Source organism: Frieseomelitta varia, unplaced genomic scaffold, assembly GCF_011392965.1.
Source record: "Frieseomelitta varia isolate USP_RPSP 00005682 unplaced genomic scaffold, Fvar_1.2 scaffold_539, whole genome shotgun sequence".
Classification (NCBI taxonomy): domain Eukaryota; kingdom Metazoa; phylum Arthropoda; class Insecta; order Hymenoptera; family Apidae; genus Frieseomelitta; species Frieseomelitta varia.
Genome location: NW_025110300.1, coordinates 254,945 through 262,982, shown reverse-complemented (window position 1 = coordinate 262,982; position 8,038 = coordinate 254,945).

The window sequence follows — 8,038 nt, the reverse complement described above, 5'->3', positions numbered from 1 at the left end:
AATATAAAATTATAAATATAATATAATATAAAATTATAAATATAATATAATATAAAATTATAAATATAATATAATATAAAATTATAAATATAATATAATACAATATAATATAATATAATATAAATATAAAATTTTATATATAATTTTTTTTATATTTATAATATAGTTATAAATTTATATATAATTTTTTTATATTTATAACATAGTTATAAATTTTATATATAATTTTTCTTATATTCACAATATAGTTATAAATTTTACAAATAATTTTTTTCTATATTTATAATATAGTTATAAATTTATATAATTTTTAAATTTTATATTTACATATTTTCTCTAAAATATACAACTCTCAAAAGTTTAAAAATACATATATACATATTTTTTTTAATTTCATAAATTTATATTTTTTATTTTCGAGATTTATATATTTCATTTTCAAGTTTTCAATTTTTTTTTTTTTTTTCAAACTTTCAGAGATTTTACATATTTTCAAGGTTTCACAGATTTCATTTTATATATTTTTAAGTTTCTCAGAAATTTCATATATTTTCAATTTTCGACATAATTTAAGAACATCGAATACAATATAAACGTACGATACGTATGAAATACGTATTAATTAATTATTGATTGATAATAAGTAAAGGCACGTGAAATTAAGAGTGTGCTCTCACAGCGATGCGACTTGTGTGTGCGAGAACTAATTCGCTTTCGGCTGCGGTTGTGATACCGACCCGACGGAAATAGACACGCACGTGGAAATTGCACCGAAGGCTTCGTGAAAACGCGCGTTCACCACTTTCTAACGCGTGCTCGCGTGTATTACGCGCCGTTCATCAATTATCAATCACCGCGTTGCGCAACTGAATCGGTTTTCGGTTTGCTTTCATTAAATAATGGTTAATATGGTATAATACACTGTCACGACAGACAGATCGGCGACTCTAGTCTTTGGACTTCAGATTAGATTTCAGATGACACAAAACTTCACAAGGCACGTTTGTTCTCTCTGTTTGAGCTTGGAAATTTTTGTGCATGTACGCAGATTAAAAAGAAAGCACTCTATAATTAAATTTAATTATAATTTATAATCGTGTAATTTATAATGACAGAGACAATCGAATTAGTGCATTTAATTGAAATTTTATTGTCTCGCCAGAATAACGATATTCTTGTTGTATATGTATACAGGGTGATTCGCGTAACTTGAAGTAACTTTTAAATGACGAGTCTTTTGATAGTTTGGAAAGTTGTATGGTTTTTAAGGGAGCGTGTCAATTTTTCGTAGGTCTCGAAATTTTCAAGATCATGTTCTTTATTTATTTTAATTGGATCGTATATTTTGTTTCGTCGAATTTCAATTCGAAAAAAATATTAAATTCCAAGTAAGAAAGTATTGAGTCACATTTAGGTTCTAAATCTAATAGTTAAGGAGAGATTTTACGATAATTTGTAGTATCAACACACACTCACCCATAAAATTAATACGCCATATTTTCCCATCCTTAAAATCATACATAATTTTGTATCAAACGATCCTTCGTTAGATGCATGATTTAAAAGTTATTTCAAGTGTGTAAGTTACGTGAATCACCCAGTATATATTTAAATTTTTAATATTTATATATTTAAATTTTCTATCTATTTATATATGTGTGTGTGTGTACTTAAATTTTTGGATATCAATGTCATTTCAAGGTCATGTTCTTTATATGTGTGAATGTACATACTTTCTTTATCAGCTACGCGATGCAACAACCCACAACAAAAAAAAAATATATATATATGTAATTATATAAAAAAAATTTTCCAGTTACTGGTTTTCCGGTGCCATATTTGAAAAATAATTCTTGGATCATCGCAATTCGAAAAGATAGGTAGCCTTAAATGGATCACCCTGTATGTATATAAGTATATACAGAGTAAATGAAAAAATTAAAAGTTTCAATTAATTAAAATCAAATCATCTCCAAAAAAAATATTTTCTCTCAGTTCATCACACCTCCAGAGCGTTCCAGAAATCTTCACACTCTAATTCGAAACACGCTGTGTATCAGTGAATCGTATACGAGCGTGAGGTTGAATCACGAAACGATCTCGAAGAAAAATTAATCGCATGGACGGCTGACAGTTTAGTGGAGGGGAATTTCGAAAAGAGAGAGAGAGAGAGAGACTAGGGAGGATCGATTGGAAATTTCCGAACGAGGTTCAAGTAAATACAAATAGTCAAGGCTGCGAACCTTGGGACGCAGATAATGGTACGCTGACCATTTTCTTTTCACAACGGGGGGTGTTCAACGAACCGTCTCTCTCCTTCGATCGCTATTTTAGCCGGTGTATATCGGAGCGGTTATTTTCGAGCAACGAGTTTTCGTGAGAAGCTTACGTACATACACGAGGTTAAGCTGCGTTCCAAAAAGTTAGAAAAGTTAGGCGAGCTCACGTGAAAAGTAACTTAGACTGAATTTAAAAAATGAAACGTTAGGGATTTCTTGAATTTTTGTCATTTGACCTTAATATTCCAGTGTTTGATAAAATAAGATCGTAAGAAGTTCCAGAGGTTGTTGCAAAGGTGGACACTTTAATCTTTACACTGACGGTGGATCTAGTTACGAAAGAAATGACCCAGAAACATTTTTCTGTGAAAAAGAAAGATTAGACTGTGAAAGAAAATTTTTTAATGCTTCTGCACACGTTCAACGTCTTCAAACTGGAACACATTCAACATCTTCAAATTGACGGTGAATCTAACTACGAAAAAAATGGTACAAAAAATTTTTCTGCGAAAAAGAAAGATTAGACTGCGAAAGAAAAATTTTTTTTAATCCTGCACGTGTTTAACAACGTGTTCAAACTGGTACAAACTAAACATCTTCAAACTGCCACGCATTCAACATCTTCAAACTGACGGTGGATAGAGTTACGAAAAAAATGATCCAGAAACATTTTTCTGCGAAAACGAAAGATTAGACTGTGAAAGAAAAATTTTTTTAATCCTGCACATGTTTAACATCTTCAAACTGGCACAAACTAAACATCTTCAAACTGCCACGCATTCAACATTTTCAAACTGACGGTGAATAGAGTTAAGAAAAGAATGATCCAGAAACATTTTTCTGTGAAAAAGAAAGATTAGACTGTGAAAGAAAATTTCTTAATGCTTCTGCACACGTTCAACATCTTCAAACTGGCACACATTCAATATCTTCAAACTGCTTCTGCATCTAGTTACAAAAAAAATTATTTAGAAACATTTTTCTGCGAAAAAGAAAGATTAGATTACGAAAGAAAAATTTTTTCTGCTTCTGCACACATGCAACATCTTCAAACTGACACACATTCAATATCTTCAAACTGTTTCTGCATCTAGTTACGAAAAAAATGATCCAGAAACATTTCTCTGCGAAAAAGAAAGATTAGACTGCGAAAGAAAAATTTTTTTAATCCTGCACATGTTTAACATCTTCAAACTGGCACAAACTAAACATCTTCAAACTGCCACGCATTCAACATTTTCAAACTGACGGTGAATAGAGTTAAGAAAAGAATGGTCCAGAAACATTTTTCTGTGAAAAAGAAAGATTAGACTGTGAAAAAAAATTTCTTAATGCTTCTGCACACATTCAATATCTTCAAACTGTTTCTGCATCTAGTTACGAAAAAAATTATTTAGAAACATTTTTCTGCGAAAAAGAAAGATTAGATTGCGAAGAAAAAATTTTTTCTGCTTCTGCACACATGCAACATCTTCAAACTGGCACACATTCAATATCTTCAAACTGTTTCTGCATCTAGTTACGAAAAAAATGATCCAGAAACATTTTTCTGCGAAAAAAAAAAGATTAGACTGCGAAAGAAAAATTTTTTTTGCTTCTGCACACATGCAACATCTTCAAACTGGGACACATTTAACATCTTCAAACTGCTTCTGCATTACGAAAAAAAATGATCCAGAAACATTTCTCTGCGAAAAAGAAAGATTAGACTGTGAAAGAAAATTTCTTAATGCTTCTGCACACGTTCAACATCTTCAAACTGGCACACATTCAATATCTTCAAACTGCTTCTGCATCTAGTTACAAAAAAAATTATTTAGAAACATTTTTCTGCGAAAAAGAAAGATTGGATTACGAAAGAAAAATGTTTTAATGCTTCTGCACAGATGCAACATCTTCAAACTGAGACACATTCAACATCTTCAAACTGGTTCTGCATCTAGTTACGAATAAAATGATCCAGAAACATTTTTCTGCGAAAAAGAAAGATTAGACTGCGAAAGAAAAATTTTTTCTGCTTCTGCACGGATGTAACATCTTCGAACTGGGACACATTCAATATTTTCAAACTGTTTCTACATCTAGTTACGAAAAAAATTATTTAGAAACATTTTTGTGAGAAAAAAAGAAAGATTAGACTGCGAAAGAAAAATTTTTTAATGCTTCTGCACATATGCAACATCTTCAAACTGCCACGCATTCAACATCTTCAAACTGACGGTGGATCTAGTTACGAAAAAAATTTTTTAATTCTCCTTCGAATTTTCGAGAAAGAAAGAATCCTCACTTTTCCATTCGCCACGTGGTGTAAAATCACTTAAAAAAAAAAAAAAAAAAAAAGAAAGAAAATCACGACTGTCAAAATGAAAGCTTCACGCTTTGAAAGTTCGAGCAAATCGTCAATATGATATCTCTAACTTTCACAAAGATGCGTCAGTTTCGATTGTCGACAATTTTTCATTGTCTCTTACAGTCCTGCTCCACGCTGTACAATATAAATATAAACAGTGACGTTCATTGACGTTTGATTGTTCCAGCGTTGATAAAGCGATTAGCTCACGTCTGGTGGTTCCAAAAAAAAAAAAAAAAAAAAAGAAGAACCAGTTATGGTATCGGTCGAAGAACCAGCCGGTACACGTAATCGCAGCAGCGTTATTACACCGGCGAATGTAATCGAACCGGATGCAATCGACGCTAGGAAAGCAAGATGAAATCGAGGAACCGACGCAAACGTCGACCAACTTCGCTCGACGTGTGTTGCTTCGCCACAGAGACCGTTTCCAGATCGTTGATCCCCGCAGCAGATTTTCAACGCGCCATTTAACTTTTCCGGTTAATTACGTTGCCTCACCGAGAGCGAAAAACAGCGTCTCGGCCGTGAAAGAAGAGGGAGGAACAGAAACTCCTCGCGCTGTTTTCAGAAATCTGACATGTTTCAACATTTTCGCCGATCGTTTCGTGATCGAGTATATTGTTAATGCGCGCTGAACACAGTTAATATAGTTAATATATTTAATATAGTTTTCGTGGAAATATATTTAATATAGTTATATACTATAATATATATATAATATAATATAATATATAAATATATTATAAATACACTATACTATACTATAATATATAAATATATTATAAATATACTATACTATACTATACTATACTATAATAAATATATATATATATATATATATATATATATATATATATATACTATACTATACTATACTGTAATATACTATACTATAATATAAATATACTATACTATACTATAATATATATAATATAATATATAAATATATTTGAAATATACTATAATATACTATACTATAATATATATAATATAATATATAAATATATTTGAAATATACTATAATATATGATGAATATATTATAAATATACTATAATACAGTTTTCTAGTTTTGCAGCACACTCAATTTGAATAAAAAAAAAAAAACATTAAAAACTCGTTAAGAAAAGATCATATAACAATCAACATTGTCTCATTTTAAAATGCAAAGCTTCTGTTCTCACTGCTCTCAATTTCTTTCTTTTTTTTCTCGATATAGTAAATGGAAAAGTGTTCTTTAAAAAAAAAATTGTAAAAATTCACACACAAAGAAAACTTAAAAAAAAAATTGTAGAGACTGAAAAATTTTGTTCATGACTAAATTACAACCATCACAGTGTTGAAGATTGAAGTTTACAACAACCCCCTTGAACAAAGGGATGTTTTGAGATTATTCGTTCATTATTCACTACTTTCTACAATTCATTATTATGATTATTATACAGTTCTACAATTTCATTATTATGATTTCATTATTATTGTAGAATTAAAATTGTTACTGTTATTACGAGGCACTGTTTCTCTGTGGTTTCCCGCTATTTTAGTTATAAACTGTTATGCAAATAGTAGGAGAAAACCTTACACAACACGATAATAAACGACAGAAAAATTTTTATTGTAATTTTACGTTTCGTTTAGGTATTTGCAGTGTTATTAGTTCCCCGTAAGCACATAATTAAAGTGGTTTTTTAATTACGCGAAACGAGCGTAGAAACGACATGTCCTGGAAATAACTGTCAGCCATTCGTGCCATAATGGTGGATATACGTGACGATATAAGACAAATCTGACGAATCAAACTGACTGGAATAAGATTCTGAGAATCCTAACAAGTACATAATATTACCTTCTTTTATTGTAACTTTGTCAATTCAACAATTCATGAACGTTGTTTTTTTTTCCACGGATGCGTTTCAAAGCTCTCACTACCAGAGATAAATGCTCTCAGCCCAATCAAAAAAGCGTAGAAATTTTGTCGAAACAAATTGAAAAGAATGATTACAACTATTAATTACAGAATCATAAATTTAGTCCAACTACTAAATGTATCGATCATGTTAATTACACACTGTACCAATTAATTATTATTGCAAATTATTGACTGCAGAAATCGTGTATGTATTTAATCAATTGACTAAATAGCTTCAATTGGGAAACTTACATGCTTGTACGTATGTATTAACTGCTAAATAATTGCAAGTGTAATTACAATTGTAAAATTATATATATATATTTATGTGTATATATTAAATAGCAGGTATGCTATCAAACAATGTGTATTATTGTTTCTCATAATTTATCTCTCAAAAATAGAAGGCTAACTAAATAAATGAACAATGATATTGGACCCATGAAAAAATAAATCTCATTATTTTGAAATCTTCCAGATCTATATAAATTCAATATTTTATGTAAAACAAATGACTTTACATATACATGATTTTACACAAAACAAACAAATCTTCCTTTATTCAAAATTTGTATAAAATTTTTCCCTTATTTCATTTTCCCTCCTATTTAATTTTGTGTTCAAAATGCAAAAGTGCACTTAACTATCATTGCGTGATCAATTTAATCATTTCTGACGTCAATCATGCACTTCACTGCATTTAAATTTTCTCAATCGATTTGTATAAATTTTTCTTCTATACAAAATCTCCTCTCTTTCTCCACCTGTTAATTTTCCGTCCAAAAATGCAACTGCACTTAACTATCGTGTACTGAAACATTCACAATGGCCAATGGATACGCTCGACTGAAGGAAATCGACGGGTATTTACATTGTAGAACTTCGTTGTTAATTCACGAGAGCACACGTCACGCTAAAAGCAATGTCACGTGTAATAAGATGAATAGATCGACACGGAAGGAACGTGTTTGAACGACCGAACCAGCTTATTTGACCGAACTCCCTTTCTCTTACATTAGTCGAAATTCGTTGGCAGTTGGTCATCAATGGTATTGCCGACAATGAGACCATCTCAGTCGTGATGAGAGTCACGTAGCAGTGTCAAACGTTTCACAACAAAGCAATCAATCTTCTCGTAAATCCTACGTGTAATCCTAACGCGTTAATTCCACGGGATTATGTAGGACACAATTATGTTTTTATTATATTCTTTTTTTCTTTTTCTTTTGGCAATCGTTTTTTTAAGAAAGAAATAGTACAGTTCGACTATTAGAATCGTATTAGAAATATGTAATGGGAAATGTGTAAAATGAAAACTAGTGTGATTTTCTAACGTAGTGAATATAAATAAAAATATAATTAGTCAAAATAACACTATATGGTATAAAATGAAAGTAGTATAAGTTTTCAACAATAAAACTAATAGTGTCCATTCTAACATTTATTATTCCTAGTATTGATCTCTAATATTTATTTATTCTAATTTTACAAGCTCTTTC